We start from the raw sequence: 19,247 nt of genomic DNA on the forward strand, positions 1-19,247 counted from the left end.
CCTGTGCTATTCTTCCAAGGATTTTTACAATCCCTTCTCCAGTGCCCACTCTTTCCGCACCCGAAGCAGGTATGTTTTCTATCGGTGGGGTTGCCCCCCCCCATGGCGCCATTCCCTCTTATCTTGGCTGGGTTGGATTTCGTGAACCCTTCCCTTTTGTGGGTGTTCTTCTATCCCTCTGCCGTTTCTGTAAGCTAGGGTCAGCTGCCTAAGCACACCCTGTTCTGTGGCTTGGGGATCTCTGGGGTCGAACCAGGCCTCAGCCTTGGTTCTTATTCTGGGTAAACTGTTAGCTACTAGGCTTCGGAGCCAGTGTGCTTATTCATCCGGGTTTAAGTGATCTCTCTCTATGTCCTCACTACAGGCGCTTTTGTACACCAGCCACAGTCAGTCTGCGAAAGCCTGTGGGGTTTCTCCTGTGAGCTGTACCTTTTTCTCTACTCTCGAGAAGGGACTCCCGTCATTGCAGCCCATAGCTTCTAAAATGTCTTTCTGGACGGCCGCAAGTGTTTTCTGCCCTATTTTGCTCTCAGTAGAGAGGGACTGGTACAGTTTGCTGTCTTGAGATAGGAGAAGCATCTTTGCCATTTCTGCATCATCGCACCCGTTAATATCCCCTGCCGGTTCCACTTCCATGAAGTGAACCGAGGGGTCTCCCTTTGGAGTTAGCTTTCTCAGGTGGTTTATCATAGCCCTAAGCTGTTGGGGAGTGTGGGGGACCACAAACTGACTTTCCAGGGGCTCTGGACCCCCGTTAAGGGTGGGCGGGCCAAACTTCTGTTGCCGGACCGTGCACATTGGCCCTGGTTCTGGCTCTCCCTGTTCTGGCTCGCCGCCGACTCCTCCCTGCGGCCAAACCGAGCTGAAACTCGGTGCCATAGGTGCTGGTGGTTCACTATCCCTGTCTGCCCCGCAACTGATTTGCCCCTCCTGCTGCTGAACCGGTGTAGTGGTCGTGGCCGGATAGTTTCTTTCTTCTCTTCCAGGTTTACCTGGGACATACCCAAGCTTATTAGGCATACTATGCCTTTTGCCTTGCACAGAGCAAGGTTTAAACTTTTAATTTGTTGCTGGCAGGGACCGTGGTCTCCCGATTCAAACCCATTAGTGCTAGCTACTTTATACACTGCTTGCACATCTTTTAATCTTTCCTGGAGCTCTTTTACTTGTAGGGTGAGGCGAGTGCTTTCCTCCCTCAGTGACTTTTCATTACTTTTGGCCTGACATTGAAAATAGTCCTGACTGTTTTTAACCCTTTCCATTATTTGGGTCCTTTCATGTTTTTGCTTACGGAGTTCTCCTGATAATCTTTCTTCTGACATAATCCTTTCCTGATAGTTCTCTACGTATTCCCATAACTCTGCCTGCAATGTTTCATTCATTCTGTCTAGCAGTTGGACCTGTCGCTGTAGACAGACCAACCAGATTGCTTTCTCTACTGCTTCTTTGTGATCTTTGCTTGCTGTCCACTTGTGTCAGCCGGACGCTCAGCACGCAATAGACTAAGCACCCATTCTTTAGTGACATTCACTTTCTTATACACATAGGTGGAAATCCTCTTTTCCATTTTGGTTCTTTGCCCCAAACCAGCACTCTGCACATCACACCCCTTGTACCAGAGTCCTGCTGCGGTAGCCATTTTGTCAGGGGGTGTGGTCTCGATGAGGGGGTCAGGTTCACTTCTGACCAACTTGAGCAGTTCGAATCGCTCCCACTCCCTTGGGTTCTGTACTCGGCATTTATTTGGGGGATGTGACAAAAGTGCAAAGGACACTGTTTGCTGCAAAAGAAACTTTGGTTTTACTACAGTCAAAGTAATACAGACTTATTACTCTCGTAAGAAAATACAAAGCCAAACTTACAATCACTCTAATGAAGAACAATACAAGAAAACTTAGAATAAAGAACAATACATGGAAAGATACAAGATCAAACTTAAAATCACAAATCACTCTAATAAAGAACCATGCACTACACATTCAAAGGGGGGGAGGGGGTCACAGTAAATAATACCTGCCACCTCCCAATACCTAATTCTAGCTAAGTTAGACTCCAGGGTGTGCATGGACTATGCTTACCAAACCTTTTGATAGTTAACGGTAGATTGCGGTTGTTTTTCCCTTGATACCACGTTGACTGTGGTCGGTCGCTGCTGCGATGGTGATGTTCTTCCTTCTTTCAGGACGTCGAGGCTGGAGAAGTTAGTTTACAACTGTCGCGTTGGTTTCTCTCCTTATCGTGATGAGACAGCGTAGTGTGGTACTAGTCTGACGGTCAAAGTGCCATCTGAGGTCATAGCAGCCTTGTAGCTACCTAGCAACCACCTAACCTCTGTTGAAAACAGAGGCCAGTTATATGATTTCAGTGTTCTAATCTTGCTGCCAAATCTGTTCAAAACCCTTTGTATAATTTTGGCAGGCTTGATTCTTCTTTGTAATATTTTGTCGGGCTCGTTAAAAGTTCATATGTCTTGGGTGGGTTGATGTTCGAAAACTGTTCCCTGATGGAAATATTAGTTTGGTAATTGAAATGTCCTTTTGTGCTTAGTCTTTCACATTCAGGCTTGATTGGGCCACTTTGTGATGTATTAAAGCCAAGGAAGTGGCACACAAATTGGCCAGAAATAGCAGCGAACCCGGGGACTGGGAGAAATTTAGAACTCAGCAGAGGAGGACAAAGAGTTTGATTAGGGCAGGGAAAATGGAGTACGAGAAGAAGCTTGCAGGGAACATTAAGGCGGATTGCAAAAGTTTCTATAGGTATGTAAAGAGAAAAAGGTTAGTAAAGACAAACATAGGTCCCCTGCAGTCAGAATCAGGGGAAGTCATAACGGGGAACAAAGAAATGGCGGACCAATTGAACAAGTACTTTGGTTCAGTATTCACTAAGGAGGACACAAACAACCTTCCGGATATAAAAGGGGTCAGAGGGTCTAGTAAGGAGGAGGAACTGAGGGAAATCTTTATTAGTCGGGAAATTGTGTTGGGGAAATTGATGGGATTGAAGGCCGATAAATCCCCAGGGCCTGATGGACTGCATCCCAGAGTACTTAAGAGGTGGCATTGGAAATAGCGGATGCATTGACAGTCATTTTCCAACATTCCATTGACTCTGGATCAGTTCCTATGGAGTGGAGGGTAGCCAATGTAACCCCACTTTTTAAAAAAGGAGGGAGAGAGAAAGCAGGGAATTATAGACCGGTCAGCCTGACCTCAGTAGTGGGTAAAATGATGGAATCAATTATTAAGGATGTCATAGCAGCGCATTTGGAAAATGGTGACATGATAGGTCCAAATCAGCATGGATTTGTGAAAGGGAGATCATGCTTGACAAATCTTCTGGAATTTTTTGAGGATGTTTCCAGTAAAGTGGACAAAGGAGAACCAGTTGATGTGGTATATTTGGACTTTCAGAAGGCTTTCGACAAGGTCCCACACAGGAGATTAATGTGCAAAGTTAAAGCACATGGGATTGGGGGTAGTGTGCTGACGTGGATTGAGAACTGGTTGTCAGACAGGAAGCAAAGAGTAGGAGTAAATGGGTACTTTTCAGAATGGCAGGCAGTGACTAGTGGGGTACCGCAAGGTTCTGTGCTGGGGCCCCAGATGTTTACATTGTACATTAATGATTTAGACGAGGGGATTAAATGTAGTATCTCCAAATTTGCGAATGACACTAAGTTGGGTGGCAGTGTGAGCTGCGAGGAGGATGCTATGAGGCTGCAGATTGAGGTGAGTGGGCAAATGCGTGGCAGATGAAGTATAATGTGGATAAATGTGAGGTTATCCACTTTGGTGGTAAAAACAGAGAGACAGACTATTATCTGAATGGTGGCAGATTAGGAAAAGGGGAAGGTGCAGCGAGACCTGGGTGTCATGGTACATCAGTCATTGAAGGTTGGCATGCAGGTACAGCAGGCGGTTAAGAAAGCAAATGGCATGTTGGCCTTCATAGCGAGGGGATTTGAGTACAGGGGCAGGGAGGTGTTGCTACAGTTGTATAGGGCCTTGGTGAGGCCACACCTGGAGTATTGTGTGCAGTTTTGGTCTCCTAACTTGAGGAAGGACGTTCTTGCTATTGAGGGAGTGCAGCGAAGAGTCACCAGACTGATTCCCGGGATGGTGGGACTGACCTATCAAGAAAGACTGGATCAACTGGGCTTGTATTCACTGGAGTTCAGAAGAATGAGAGGGGACCTCATAAAAACGTTTAAAATTCTGACTGGTTTGGACAGGTTGGATGCAGGAAGAATGTTCCCAATGTTGGGGAAGTCCAGAACCAGGGGTCACAGTCTAACGATAAGGGGTAAGCCATTTAGGACCGAGATGAGGAGAAACTTCTTCACCCAGAGAGTGGTGAACCTGTGGAATTCTCTACCACAGAAAGTAGTTGAGGCCAATTCACTAAATATATTCAAAAGGGAGTTAGATGAAGTCCTTACTACTCGGGGGATCAAGGGGTATGGCGAGAAAGCAGGAAAGGGGTACTGAAGTTTCATGTTCAGCCATGAACTCATTGAATGGCGGTGCAGGCTAGAAGGGCTGAATGCCCTGCTCCTGCACCTATTTTCTATGTTTCTATGTTTCTATATGCTGAAATGGTTGTCCAGACACATGTTGATGGGTAGCTACCTCTGGGTGATTTTGTGATGTTAATGTCTCTTGTGGGGGAAGGATTTTCGAATACTCATTCTTCCAGACAGGTTAACTCAGTTCTCACACCCAGGTAGCCTCACTTAGTTAGACCGTCTCTTGCTAATTCTGTAGGTCCTCCCACAGCCTTAAGTTTGTCTTTTAAAATCCAAAATTCTATTAAAGTTCGTAATTTCTTCCATAAGCACTTTAGGGTTCCAAACTTTTTGGTACATAGTCCCAAATTAAATTTCCTTTCGAATGAGCCCAAACACAGGGGGGGTTTCTTGTGAATTTTGCATTACTTCAGTCTCTCCCTTTCAGTTAAAGGGCAGGGCCGCTGCAAGCTCTGCAGTCACTTTAATGGCACCCACTTGGCCACCAGGGAATGTTTTGGCTGGGCATCTCATCCAAGAGGGGATGCTGGGCTGCCTGATGGCGGCCTGGCCGAATCCGTGGCTGCCATTGTCGGGCCAACCTCAGAGTCAGCCGACAATTAAAATAAAATGGAGGCAGTGGTCCGCCCTCCCCTTTAAGGGCAGATAAGCCGCCCAACCACTGGCAGCTTCCTACTGGGAAAAGCTGTCGGGGGCACCGGCCGCTCTGCTTTCGTGGGGCAATTTCCTCGCGGGGTGGAAAGGGGTTGCCGGTGGGCGATAAGGAGTCGTTTATGCCTCTCCCAGCCTCGGGGCAATTTCTGATGGGCCTGCCCTTGGCTTTACTGCCCCATTACCGTCTCTTAGTGTTGGTAATGGACCTTACTGAGGGGGGCAATGTTGGCCCTGTGGTGTCTTAGCAACTGCCGCCTTATCTCGGTATGGGCCATCAATTGACCTGGGAGTTTATTATTCGTTGTCTTTTGAGTTTTCTAACTGTCTTTGTTTGTACCTTTCCCTTTTCCTCCACTTTCGCTCCCTGGCTAAAATGTTAACGCAAAGCATGCTGGGATACTTTGACTAATTTAAACCATTTAAAAATATTCTAACAGAAGGAAACCACATCTGTGTGTGGCTGGCAATTGCCCATGCCATTATAGGTGAATCTTGCTCAGTCACCTGTTCGGGGAACTATCAACTATTTACGGTCCTCCAATTCTGACCTCTTTCATGTCCTGGATTTTAATTGCACCACCGTGCTTTTTAGGCCCTAAGGGCTGAGCTGCCTATGCCCTAAGCTAAGGAATTCCCCCCCTAAAACCTCTCCGTCTTTCTGTCCTTCTTTCAGACGCTTCTTAAAACCAGTCTCTTGTCCTAATATCTCCTTACATGGCTTGGTGTCAAATTTTGCTTGCTATCGCTCCTGTGAAGCACTTTGGGACATTTTTCTTTGTTAAAATCACAATACAAATGCAAGTTGTTGTTGTTGGGATGTGGTTGGGATTCCCAGATCCTCCCACCCATCCCCCCCCACCTATCCCCCAACCCCATCACCCCTTCAGCCCGCTATGTTAAGGGACTAATACTAAGGGGGGGACATTCATCCCCTTAGCGCAGCCAATTAGTGCCAGTAGATGGTGCTGATGTGGCATTGCGAGCTGTCATGCCAGCTCCTGTCGAATCTAACGGCAAAAGCCAAATTAGGATTCCCATTGCGCTGCTGTTTACAGTGATCGCCGGGGACTTCATTACCAGGGAGATCGTGATGTCGGTGAGTGTGCAACAGTCACTGAATGCCTGATCTGTCAAATTGCTTCTCGCCACTTACCCCACTGCCTGGAGTAAAACCGACAGGGTGAGCTGGCATGCAACACCAGGAAGCCGGCTGCAGGGATGCTATTTAAAGGGATCAGCCCCAATCACTCGCACCCGTCAGATTAGTGAAGTTTCAGTTGCCTGTATATAAGTTCCTGATACTGCAACAGTGTTATTTAGTGACTCAAAGGTTCTTTGGTAGCAGATGTGTTCTGGCAAGTAGAAAAGTGCAACATTTATTCTTGAAAGATTCAACCTACACTTGCTAAAAGTCATGAGTGCTGTACTGCCTGTCCACCTTGCCCTTCATAATCTACGGTGAGGGAGTGGAGGCAACGAGGAAGACAGGAACATGTGCGCAGAGGGACGAGGAAGGAAAAATATGAGGAGGATAAGGAGGAACAGGAGGGAGGAGGCAGCTGGACGATTGCGTTTCCGGACAGGCTGTCAGTAACCGGCTCATCAGACGGCGATTCGAATGAATGACCCGGATTCCCATTGCTCACTGCTGCCCCATCAGACCATCCCTGTGCCATGTAATATCACAAGCATCCTCCTGGGTGCAAAGATGAAATAAGAGACCCCACAAAATATTCCAAACTCTATTAATAAATTTATGCATAAACATATCACATGCATTCGAACAACTAATAACCCTTGTGCCTGCCATAGTTGAAACGCTGTCATTGTGTGCAAGGTGTGAGGTAGATAGAGATTGTTGGTGGGTGAGTGCTGGGGGTGTGGTGCATTGAGCAGTGTGTGAAGCTTGTGGTACAGATGGTGTTATGTAGCATTTGTTAAAGCCTTCACTCATCCTGACCGCCCATGTGAACTCGTTAAACTTCCTCCTGCACTGGGTGTGGGTCCTGGGCACCACAGTGCCATCGGTGACCTGTTGCACCACCTCTCTCCACATAGTGCAGAAGACTTGTGCCAAAGGCCTCCTGTCAGTTGGTGGGTACAGGACCTTCTCTCCACCGCGAAAACATAGAAACATAGAAATTTATAGCACAGAAGAAGGCCATTTCGGCCCATCATATCCACGTCGGCCGACAAAGAGCCACACGGCTCTTGGTCAGCAGCCCTGAAGGTTACATATAAACCTATGCACAATGACAGAAAGGCAAAGAGCACCCAGCCCAACCAGTCCGCCGCGCACAACTGCGAAACCCCTTATACTGAAAACATCTACACTCCACCCCACTGGAGCCATGTGATCTCCTGAGAGAGGCAAAAACCAGATTAAAAACCCAGGCCAATTTAGGGAGAAAAATCTGGGAAAATTCATCTCCGACCCATCCAGGCAATCGAAACTAGTCCAGATCATCATGCTGGCCGTATTCTATTCCCTGCAGTACTTACCGTTATATCTGCACCGTCCAACAAAAGGTCATCAGCCCAATCCCAATTATCAGCTCGAGTAACCCTGCAGGCTATTGCACTTTCAGTGCCCATCCGACCATCTCTTAAAAGTGGTGAGGGTTTGTACATCCACCACTCTTCTAGGCCACGGATTCCAGATACTCATAAACCTCTGCGTAAAGAAGCCCCCCCTCAAATCCCCTCTAAACCTTCCACCAATCACCTTAAAACTATGCCCCCTTGTTATAGACCCCTCCACCAATGAAAATAGCCCCTTACTATCCACTATGTCCGGGCCCCTCAATATTTTGTACACCTCAATGAGGTTTCCTCTCAACCTCCTCTGTTCCAATTAGAACAAACTCAGCCTATCCAATCTCTCCTCATTACTAAGATTCTCCATTCCAGGCAGCATCCTAGTAAATCTCCTCTGCACCCTCTCTAGTGCAATCTCGTCCTTCCTATAATACGGTGACCAGATCTGCAATTTAAGCATAACCTCCCAGCTCTTATATTCAATGCCTCAGCCAATAAAAGCAAGCATTCTGTATGCCTTCTTAACCACCTTATCCTGGCCTGCTACTTTCAGGGATCTGTGGACAAGCACTCCAAGGTCCCTTTGTTCATCTACACTATTACATAGCCTACCGCTTATTGTGTATACCCTTTCCTTATTAGCCCTCCCAAAGTGCATCACCTCACACTTCTCTGAATTAAATTCCATTTGCCACTGCTCTGCCCACCTGACCAGTAGATTGATATCCTCCTGCAGCCCATGACTTTCCTCCTCATTATCAACCACACAGCCAATTTTAGTGTTGTTTCCAAACTTCTTAATCATAATCCCTCTATTCAAATCTAAATTGTTGATATATACCACAAAAGGGACCCAGTACTGAGGCCTACGGAACCCCACTGGAAACATCCTTCCAGTCACAAAAACATCCATCCTTTGCTTCCTATCTCCAAGCCAATTTTGGATCCAACTTGCCACTTTGCCCTGGATCCCATGGGCTTTAACCTTCATGATCAGTCTACCATGTGGGACCTTGTCAAAAGCCTTGCTAAAGTCTATATATACTACATCATACGCACTTCCCTCATCGACCTTCTTGGTTACCGCCTCAAAAAATTCAATCAGATTAGTCAAACATGATCTTCCCTCAACAAATCCATGCTGACTGTCCCTAATTAATCCTTGCCTTTCCAAATGCAGATTTATCCTGTCTTTCAGGATTTTTTCCAATAATTTTCCCACTACGGAGGTTAAGCTGACAGGCCTGTAATTACTCGGCCTATCCCTTTCTTCCTTCTTTAACAAAGGTATTACATTAGCAGTCCTCCAATCCTCCGGCATTATGCCCAGATCCAAAGAGGACTGGAAAATGATGGTCAAGGCCTCTGCTATTTCCTCTTTTACTTCACTCAACAGCCTGGGATGCATTTCATCCGGGCCTGGGGACTTATCTATTTTCAAAGCTGCTAAACCCTTTAATACTTCCTCTCTCACTATATTTATTTCATCCAGAATATCACATTCCTCCTCGATAGCAGTATCTGATTGCCCCTTTCCTTTGTGAAAACAGATGTAAAGTATTCATTAACATCTTCCGCCTCCACACAAAGATTACCCTCATGGTCTCTAATAAGCCCCACCCTTTCTTTAGTTACCCTCTTACTCTTAACATATTTATAGAACATCTTAGGGTTTTCCTTAATTTTACGAGCCAAGAATTTCTCATGCTCTCTCTTAGCATTCCTAATATCCTTTTTAATTTTGCCTCTTAACTTTCTATATTCCTCTAAAGATTCCACAGTATTTAGCCGTTGGTATATGACATTAGCATCCCTTTTTTTCTATATCCTCCCCTGTAAGTCCCGAGACATTCAGGGAGCTGTAGAATTATTATTCCCAACCTTTTTCTTTAAGGGCACATGTTTGGCCCGAGCCTTCCGGATCTCCTCCTTGAATGCTTCCCACTGGTCCGACACTGATTTACCCACAAGTAGCTGTTTCCAGTCCACTATGGCCAAATCACTCTTTAACATAGAAAAATTAGCTTTTCCCCAATTTGGAACTTTTATTCCAGGCCTATCCTTGTCCTTATCCATAACCAACTTGAATCTGACTGAATTATTGAAACCAATGCCTCCAAACCTTCATAGGAAAACCTGTGGGCTCTCTCTCCCTGGTTTGCCTTCAGGATTGGTAAATAAATGCTCCTTCTCCTTGTCCTTCTTCTTATGGTTGTTGAGACAGCTGCACACCCAACAGTGCTGAGAGTGAGGTGCTACAACACCAATGAACCTCCCCTTTAAGCAGTGATACTTGCGTTTACTTGCGTTTAAACTACACCCAATATTGGTCCATTTTTTCAGTGTAACGCCAATGAACTTGGGTTTTTAGACTAGATTTATGGCTCAAATCATTTTAATGAGGAGTGACTTTTTGTGCAGCCTAGATGACTTTCTCTTGGCACTAATACACCATTTTTAGTCTAAACACTGCCCATTCCTTGGCTATAACAAACTTATAGTCCAAGACTTTAAAAAAAGTGATTTGGTCATCTATGGGGACTAGACTGCTTCCCTGACATGGACGCTACCCCCCCTACCGCCCCTCCCCCCCCCCCCACTCTGACACTAGTAGGGTCTATTTGCATCCTTCTGGAGATTGGTACACCCACTGTGACTGCCAGTATGTGTTAAATGGATATTCCAGTTACCTTATGGCCCAGGGAAGCTGGAAGTCCCAATTTATAGGTCCCAGGCCTGCCTCCTCTGATGAAACGGGCCATACAACAGGCAGGACAGAGGACACATTCTTTACAAGACCAAGCAAGAATGCCAAAATCATGTTGCCACCCTGTGTATCCGGGTCATGGACTTTTTCCAAGCCATTCTGCTGGACTTGCAGGAATCTAGTGGGAAGGCTAAAGAAACTTCCATTTAAAACAAAGCATCGTTTCCCTGCAGAAACATTCTTTTTCAACATAGAATGAAGATTTGAATAGTAAGTAATCCTTCACTTTAAATATAATTCATTTGTTACGAAGAAAAACAGCATTACGCTGCTGGAAATTGATATCATTGCATATATTGGTCCAGCACTAAGGTCCACCATCTCATAGAAAAGGTTTCTCTGATGCATTTATCTATTAAAGTGACTACAATGGAAACCAATCTATATTATTTTCACTAGACTGAGCCCTGATGTCAAAGAGACCAGTCCCAACGCATTGTTATATAATGAATTAATCGGACAAAGAGATTAGTGGAAGATTGAAGAAACTGTAAAGTCCTGTCCCTCAGTACAGATTCACATGAGGCAGGTAGTGAAGTCAAGGTGACTCTGGACCTGCACCTTTTATTTCACAGCTCTGGAATGCTGCACTTGCCTGAGACCTGTGCTTATATACCTGTCTCTTGCAAGTGCACCCCTGGTGGTAAGATATGCTGGTGGTTACAGGTCATATCTTATTACAGTCATGTATAGCATGTTAGGATACAGTTATATATAATAATGTAAGATACATGACATCATCGTCCCCCAAGGTCTTATTGTCTTTATAAGTTCAGTCTCTCAGGTGGTCTACGCTCTCGCGTGGAGCGTCTGAGTTGTGGTTCAGTTGTTTGCCTTGGTGTCTGTTTTTCTTTGGGTGTGATTGCTGGTATCTCGCCTGGGCTGTCTGTTGGGATTGCCCTTTCCTCAGGTTGTTCCCTCTGTCTGTACACCAGGTGTGGTGCGAGTTCTACATTGTAGTCTGCCTCTGGTTCCGCAGTGCTGTTGGTAAATCTGCTTTTGACTTGGTCTACATGCCTCCGGCAGGTTTTCCCATTGTCCATTTGTACTACCAGCAGCCTGTTTCCTTCCTTGCCCATTACTGTCCCTGCAAGCCATTTGGGACCCCTGTCATAGTTTAGTACAAACACTTTGTCCCCTATCTCATTCCATCTCCCACTCGAATTTCTGTCATGGTACTCAGTCAGCTTACGACGCTTTGCCTCAATGATTTTGTGCATGTCTGGGAGGATTAATGAGAGCCTTGTTTTTAAAAGTCCTTTTCATCAACAGTTGCGCGGGGGGGATCCCAATCAGTTAGTGCGGACGAGATCTGAATGCCAACAGCAGTCGCGACAAGCGACCCTACAGCATGGGACCTTGGATTTTAAGCATGCCTTGTTTAATGATTTGTACTGCTCGCTCCACCTGGCTGTTGGAGGCCGGCTTGAACGGTGCCGTCTTGACGTGATTTATGCCATGGTCAATTATAAAGTCTTGGAATTCTGCGCTGGTGAAGCACGGACCATTGTCACTGACTAATATGTCAGGGATTCCGTGCGTTGCAAACATGGTTGCGAGGCTCTCCACAGTGGTGGAGGTTATGCTCGAGTTTAAAATGGTGCATTCGATCCACTTTGAAAATGCATCTACAACTACGAGGAACATTTTGCTCATGAATGGGCCTGCATAGTCTACGTGCACCCGCGACCACGGTTTGGTAGGCCAGGGCCAGGGGCTCAGTGGAGCCTCTCTGGGGTCATTGCTGAGTTGGGCACAAATGGTGCACCTTCGGACGCATTGCTCCATGTCCGCGTCAATACCAGGCCACCAGACGTGGGATCTGGCTATGGCCTTCATGAGAATGATCCCCGGGTGCTCGCGGTGGAGCTCCCGGACAAATGCTTCTCTGCCTCGCAGAGGCATGACTACTCGGCTGCCCCACATCAGGCAGTCTGCTTGTAGTATAGCTCATGCATGTGCCTGTGAAAGGGTTTTAATTCCTCGGGGCAGGCATCGCGAGCCTCTGCCCAATCACCAGTTAGGGCACATCTTTTTACTCAGGATGACGTGTGGTCGCTGGCCGTCCAGGCTCTGATTTGGTAAGCCGTCATGGGCGAATCTGTGGACTGAAAGGCATTGATTGCCATGACTATCTCACAGTCCTGTTCGTCAGACCCTTCCGTGGTTGCCAGGGGTAGCCTGCTGAGCGCGTCGGCACAGTTGTCTGTGCCTGGTCTGTGCCTTATGGTATAGTCGTAGGACGCCAGCATGAGTGCCCACCGTTGAATTCGCGCCGAGGCATTGGCGTTTATTGCCTTGCTCTCGGATAGGAGGGACGTGAGGAGCTTGTGGTCGGTTTCTAACGCGAACTTGGCCCCGAAAAGGTATTGGTGCATCTTTTTGACACCGTACACGCACGCGAGCGCCTCCTTCGCTACCATTCCGTACCCACGCTCAGCCTGCGAAAGTGACCTGGAGGCATAAGCTATGGGTTGTAATTTGCCCGCACTATTGACATGTTGCAAAACGCACCTGGCCCCATATGCTGACGCATCGCATGTGAGAACTAGCTTTTTACCTGCATCAAAGAAAGTCAAAACACTGTTGGAACACAGAAGGTTGCGTGCCTTATTGAAGGCGCGTTCCTGGGCGTCCCCCGAAAACCAATCGCACCGCTTCCTGAGTAGCACGTGGAGAGCCTCCAGCAGCGTGCTTAAGTTCTGCATAAAGTTCCCAAAATAATTGAGTAGCCCGAGAAAGGCGCGCAGTTCTGAGACATTCTGGGGCCTGGGTGCCAGGCGAATTACTTCTGTTTTGGACTCTGTTGGGCGGATTCCATCAGCGGCAAACCTTCTGCCCAAAAATTCAACCTCGGGTGCGAGAAACAGGCACTTGGATTTCTTAACTCATAGGCCTACCCGATCCAACCGCTTTAGTACTTCCTCCAAATTACGGAGATGGGAGTCGGTGTCCCTGCCCGTGATAAGTATGTCGGAATATGCCTGCGTGGCTTAGTCCTTCAATGGAAAAGTCTCTCAGCATTTCTCTCCTCAGTTCATCGGAGAACTCACATAAACTAGCCAACCTCCGAAGTTCCGCCACAAAGTCGGGTATGCTCTGGCCCACACAGCATCTGTAGTTGTAGAACCTGTGTCTGGCCATGTGTAGGCTGCTCGCTGGCTTCAGGTGGTCTCTTACCAGTGTGCTCAATTCTTCAAATGACTTGCTTGCTGGTTTCTCGGGTGCCAACAGACCCTTCATTAAAGCGTATGTTTTCGAGCCACAGCTGGTCAAGAGATGGGCTCTTCTCTGTCTGCCTTATCGTCGCCTAACCAGTCTTTGGTTACAAAGCTTTGCTGGAGCCTTTCTATAAAGTCCTCCCAATTGTCTCCTGCATTGTACTTTTCATCTGATCCACAGTTATATATAATAATGTGAGATACATGACAGAAACCATTCCCTATTTAGTGTAGAATAATTTATCACACTCACAAGAGTAATCAATTGTGAAAATATTTGCTATGACTCAGAGGCTCAATGACACCTAAATCATCGTAATAGTTTTGTCTGCTTAACTTGTATTTAACATAAAAAAAACACTTGTATTTTCCTTATAGAATCATACAGCTTAGAAGGAGTCCATTTGGCCCATCATGCCTCTTTGAAAGAGTTATCCAATTAATCCCACGCACCTGCTGGTTCCTCGTAGCCCTGTGTAAATTATTTTAAATAAAGGCGGAGAGTTAATTGGGGAATAACTCTGTTTGCTTTTGTATATCTTTTAATACCATATTATTATTCTCGATTTAAATAATGCTGATATGTAAACAATAAAACCAGAGAGCGGTGATGGGAAGGGAGGGAAAAGATTTATTAAGGGACTAATTGTTAATGCTAGGAATGTGAAACCTTTTTATATTGTTTGGGCTGTAACCAACTTGGAAATGAGTAGAAGTCGAGAGAGATTTACTGCTAGTTTCAGAAAGCGCCTTTCATGATCACCGGACCTTTCAAAGTGCTTTACAGCCAATGAAGTGCTTTTGAAGTGTAGTCACTGTTGTAATGTAGGAAACAAGGCAGCCAATTATGCGCCCACAAACAGTAGTGTGATAATGACCAGATAATCTGTTTTAGTGATGTTGATTGAGGGATAAATATTGGCCTGGACACCAGGGAGAACAGGGGAGCACACCCCTGCTCTTCTTTGAAATAGTGCCATGGGATCTTTTACGTCCACCTGAGAGGGCAGGCGGACATAAAAATATCTCATCCGAAAGACAGTGGGGCGGAAATTCAGGTGGGGCAGAAAGTTGGCACACCTATGAGTTTTAGCTGTTACTCACCGCTGAAACTCTTGGTGCGTTGAGTAAATCTATTTTCAGGACTTTGAATTTTTTTCAAAGTCTTGCAGGAAATGGTTCATAATGAGGGCGGACCTGAGTCTCAAAGCCAGGCTGACTAGCTGAAAATGGGTCGGAAGCCCCGCCCGCCGCTGTCAATAAATGTGGTGATATCACAGCGCGTGTGTGTATCACCAGGCTTTCTCCCCTCCGTTAAAGGGGAAAAATTCGATGGATTTTTAACTTTGGCCACTGGGCCACCAGGGAGGGTTTCGGCTGGGCCAGCAGCCTGGCATCCAAGAGGGGGTGCAAGGCTGCCCGTTGGCAGCCCGGCTGAACCCGGGGCCAGTATTTTGCTGGCCAATCGGCAAGTCGGCTGGCAAAAATGTTAGCACTGTGACCGAGGCAGTGGGCCCTGCCCTTTAAGAGCGGCTGCGCTGCCAGGCCTGCAGTCACTCTGCAGAGGTGCACCAACAGGGAAATCTGTCGGGGGCACCGCGCAGCTGGGGATCCACAGAGTGAGGTGACAATTGATGGTAGGTATTTTTTTATTAGTTTTGATTTTATTCGCAGTGATATTACTTGGATGGTATGGGGTCCAGGCCGAAAATTCCCCGACCTGAATTTAGGTCGGGTCGGCCTATTGACCCCAAAGCAGCAGCCATTCGATTTTTAGGAATGACCGCCGCAAACGGGCACCAACGGGTCCGTTTCAGAACCTGAATTTTGGCCCCAGCACCTCTGACAGTGCAGCACTCCCTCAGCACTGCACTGGAGTGTTGGCCTAGATCCTTGTGCTCAAGTCTCTGGAGTGGGACTATGAACCCACAACCTCAGAGGTAAGAGTGCTACCAGCAAGTTTAGCTCCAGAGGTCATGCTGTCTAAGGCATATAAGCTTTTGTGTTTGTCAAGTTGAAGTAAATTATTTACTGAGCTGTCAATATAAATCAGTGACAGTGTAAAGTTGGATAATATAGGGATGTAGTTAATTTTGATGCTGTCATTTCAGACTCACTATATGAGTCTCTCAGCGAATACCTCCAAAATCAAATTCTGCCTTGCTGTGTGGAGCCGTAGTTCAATATTAAGTGCACGAGGTACACTTGTCTCTGGTAACAAACTGCAGCTTCATCTAATCAATAATACAACGCCGTTTAAAAAATGATTTGAGAAAATGAGAGCGAGAGGGTGACAGGGAAATTGATTATGTGGATAGAGAGAGAGACAATTGGAAGCAGACTGCAAAGGGCAGTGACGAAGGGATGTTTCCTAACTTGGCAGTCGGTGGCTAGTGGTGTAGCCCAGTGATCAATGCTGGGACTACTTCTATTTTAATTAACGTGGGCACCACTAACAAGGCCAAACTTCATTGCCCATTCCTTGAAATCTAACTGAGTGGATTATTAGGCTACTTCAGAGGATGGTTAACAGTCAACCATATTGGTGTGGTACTGGAGTCAAATATTGGCCAGATTGAGTAATGGCGGCAGGTTCCCTTCCCGAAAGGACTGTAGTGAACCTGTTTTAACAACAATCATGGGCAAATGCATGGCAGATGCAGTATAATGTGGATAAATGTGAGGTTATCCATTTTGGGAGCAAAAACACAAAGGCAGAATATTATCTGAATGGCGGAAGATTAGGAAAAGGGGAGGTGCAACGAGACCTGGGTACCATGGTTCCTCAGTCACTGAAAGTTGGCATGCAGGTTCAGCAGGCGGTGAAGAAGGCAAATGTTATGTTGGCCTTCATAGCTAGGGGATTTGAGTATAGGAGCAGGGAGGTCTTACTGCAGTTGTACAGGGCCTTAGTGAGGCCTCATCTGGAATATTGTGTTCAGTTTTGGTCTCCTAATCTGAGGAAGGACATTCTTGCTATTGAGGGAGTGCATAGAAGGTTCACCAGACTGATTCCTGGACTGATGGCTGGACTGTCATATGAAGAGAGACTGGATCAAATGGGCCTTTATTCACTGGAGTTTCGAAGGATGAGAGGGGATCTCATAGAAACGTATAAGATTCTGACAGGACCGGACAGGTTAGATGCAAAGAATGTTCCCGATGTTGGGGAAGTCCAGAACCAGAGGACATAGTCTTAGGATAAGAGGTAGGCCATTTAGGACTAAGATGAGGAGAAACTTCTTCACTCAGAGAGTTGTTAACCTATGGAATTCCCTGCCGCAGAAAGTTGTTGATGCCAGCTCATTGTATATATTCAAGGAGTTAGATATGGCCCTTACAGCTAAAGGGATCAAGGGGTATGGAGAGAAAGCAGGAAAGGGGTACTGAGGGAATGATCAGCCATGATCTTATTGAATGGCGGTGCAGGCTCGAAGGGCCAAATGGACTACTCCTACACCTATTTTCTATGTTTCTAAGCGCAATGCAAATTTACCAGATGTTACCAAGAATGAGAGATTTAAAGAAAGATTAGAACAATTAGGACTGTCTTCTCTAAAGCTAAGAAGATTGAGGGAGAATTTGGTATCACTATTTAAAATGATAAAATGAATAGACAAGGCATTTCAAAGACAAGAGACGATGGGCTGAATATTCGCTACCATTCTGCGCTGTTTTTTTGGCCTACACTGTTTTTTTTGAAGCAGACTAAAATGTGCAAGTTTCACCAAAGTTACTGTGCCATCCTAAACTACTTACGGCCGATTCTTTTAGTTCCCGATTTTTTGGCGTCACTGAGGGTACCGGATGCCGGGTGTGCCATTTCTGGCCATTTAAGCGAGTTTGGCCATGTAGAATTTTTGGGTCAGCTTCTCACTTGTCGACTATCAGAAGAAGTTCATTAAACTGCTCAAAGTGCAAAATATCATAGAATCATTGGGCCCAAGTTTCGAGCCGCGCCTAGAACGGCGCAGTCCGGACCTGGACGCCCGTTTTTCGCGCCACAAAGTGCGCCTAAAAAAACCCTCCAGATTCTCCACCTCCCTGCATGTCCTCTGGCCCTCGGCGCAGCGCAGCATGAGCTGTAGGGGGCGGAGCCAGGTCCCTGCGCTGAAAACAGTGCCGGGACCTCTGCACATTCGCGCTACAGTGGGCGCGCATGTTCAGTAGCTCCAGGCGCCCAAAACTGTGTGGGAGGGGCCCGAAGCACGCAGCCCCTAGCCCTGGCCGAATGGTCTCACTGGGGCTGCGTCAATAAGGCTGCCTCCCACGACCAGCTCCTGCTTCCTCCCGACCCGACTCGACTCCTGCTTCCCGCCTCTGGACCGGACCCAACACCGACCTGACTCCCGCTTCCCCCCCACCCCCCCGCCCCGGACTGGACCCGACTCCCGCTCCCGCTCCCCCCCCCCTCCGTTCCCGGACTGGATCCGACCTGACCTCCCTCTCCCTGACCTGAGCTCCCTCTCCCTCCCTCTCCCCGACCCGAACCGAACCGACCTCCCTCCCACCACCCCCCCGACCCGCGCTCCCCCGGACCCGACCCAACGCCACCTACCTGTAAATCTGGTGCTGGGGACTGGCCCTGCCCGAAGTCTCAGGCCCGGCCCGTTCAGCCTCCCTCCCCCACCTCCTTCCTCCCCCCCAATCTCCTTCCCCCCCCAATCTCCTTCCCCCCATCTCCTTTCTCCCCTCCTCCCCCCTTCTCCCCCCATCCCCCTTCTCCCCCATCCCTCCCCCTTCCCTCCCTCTGCTCCTCCTCTCTCTCCCTCTACCCCCCTCCTCCCCCTCCCCTCGCTGTCAGAAACACAGACACTGACAGACAGAGAATGAGAGACACACACAGACAGACAGAGAGATAGAGACACCAACAGAGACACACTGGGGGGGGCATCCTAGCACCCTGTTGGAGGGCTCCCGGTGCTGCTATCGGTAAGTAGAAAATGTTTCATTGATTTAAAAAAAACAATGATTTCTTATTAATTTTTTTTGATTGATTTATTGGTTGATTTATTGATGTATTTATCATTTATTATTGATGATGGCTCTTTATTTGTAAAACTGAAGTGTTTAATGTTTGTAAACTTCCCTTTAAACCGCCCCCTACCATTCCCTACGCCTGATTTTCTAAAGTGCAGACAAGGTTTTTTCGAGCGTACAAAAATCTTCACTTACTCCATTCTAAGTTAGTTTGGAGTAAGTTTTCACTCACAAAACTTTGAAATCAGGCGTAAGTGGCCGGACACGCCACCTTTTGAAAAAAAAATTCTGTTCCAAAGTGACACTGTACTAACTGACTAGAACTGGAGCAAACTAAATGCCGAGAATTCCGATTTCTAAGATATTCCGTTCTACACCAGTTGCTCCTAAAAATCAGGAACAACTGAGGCCGAAACTTGGGGCCAATGTGCGCAGACGCAGGTGTCGTCCGTGTTCGGGCCTGACCGTTGGCAGGGGGGCCTCCCTCCCCTGCCGTCGGAAATGGCTGCCTCAACTTCTGAGGCTTCCTGCAGCCTTCTCACTGCCTCCCCCCCGCTGC

The sequence above is a fragment of the Pristiophorus japonicus genome, chromosome 1 (assembly GCF_044704955.1).
Source record: "Pristiophorus japonicus isolate sPriJap1 chromosome 1, sPriJap1.hap1, whole genome shotgun sequence".
NCBI lineage: Eukaryota > Metazoa > Chordata > Chondrichthyes > Pristiophoridae > Pristiophorus > Pristiophorus japonicus.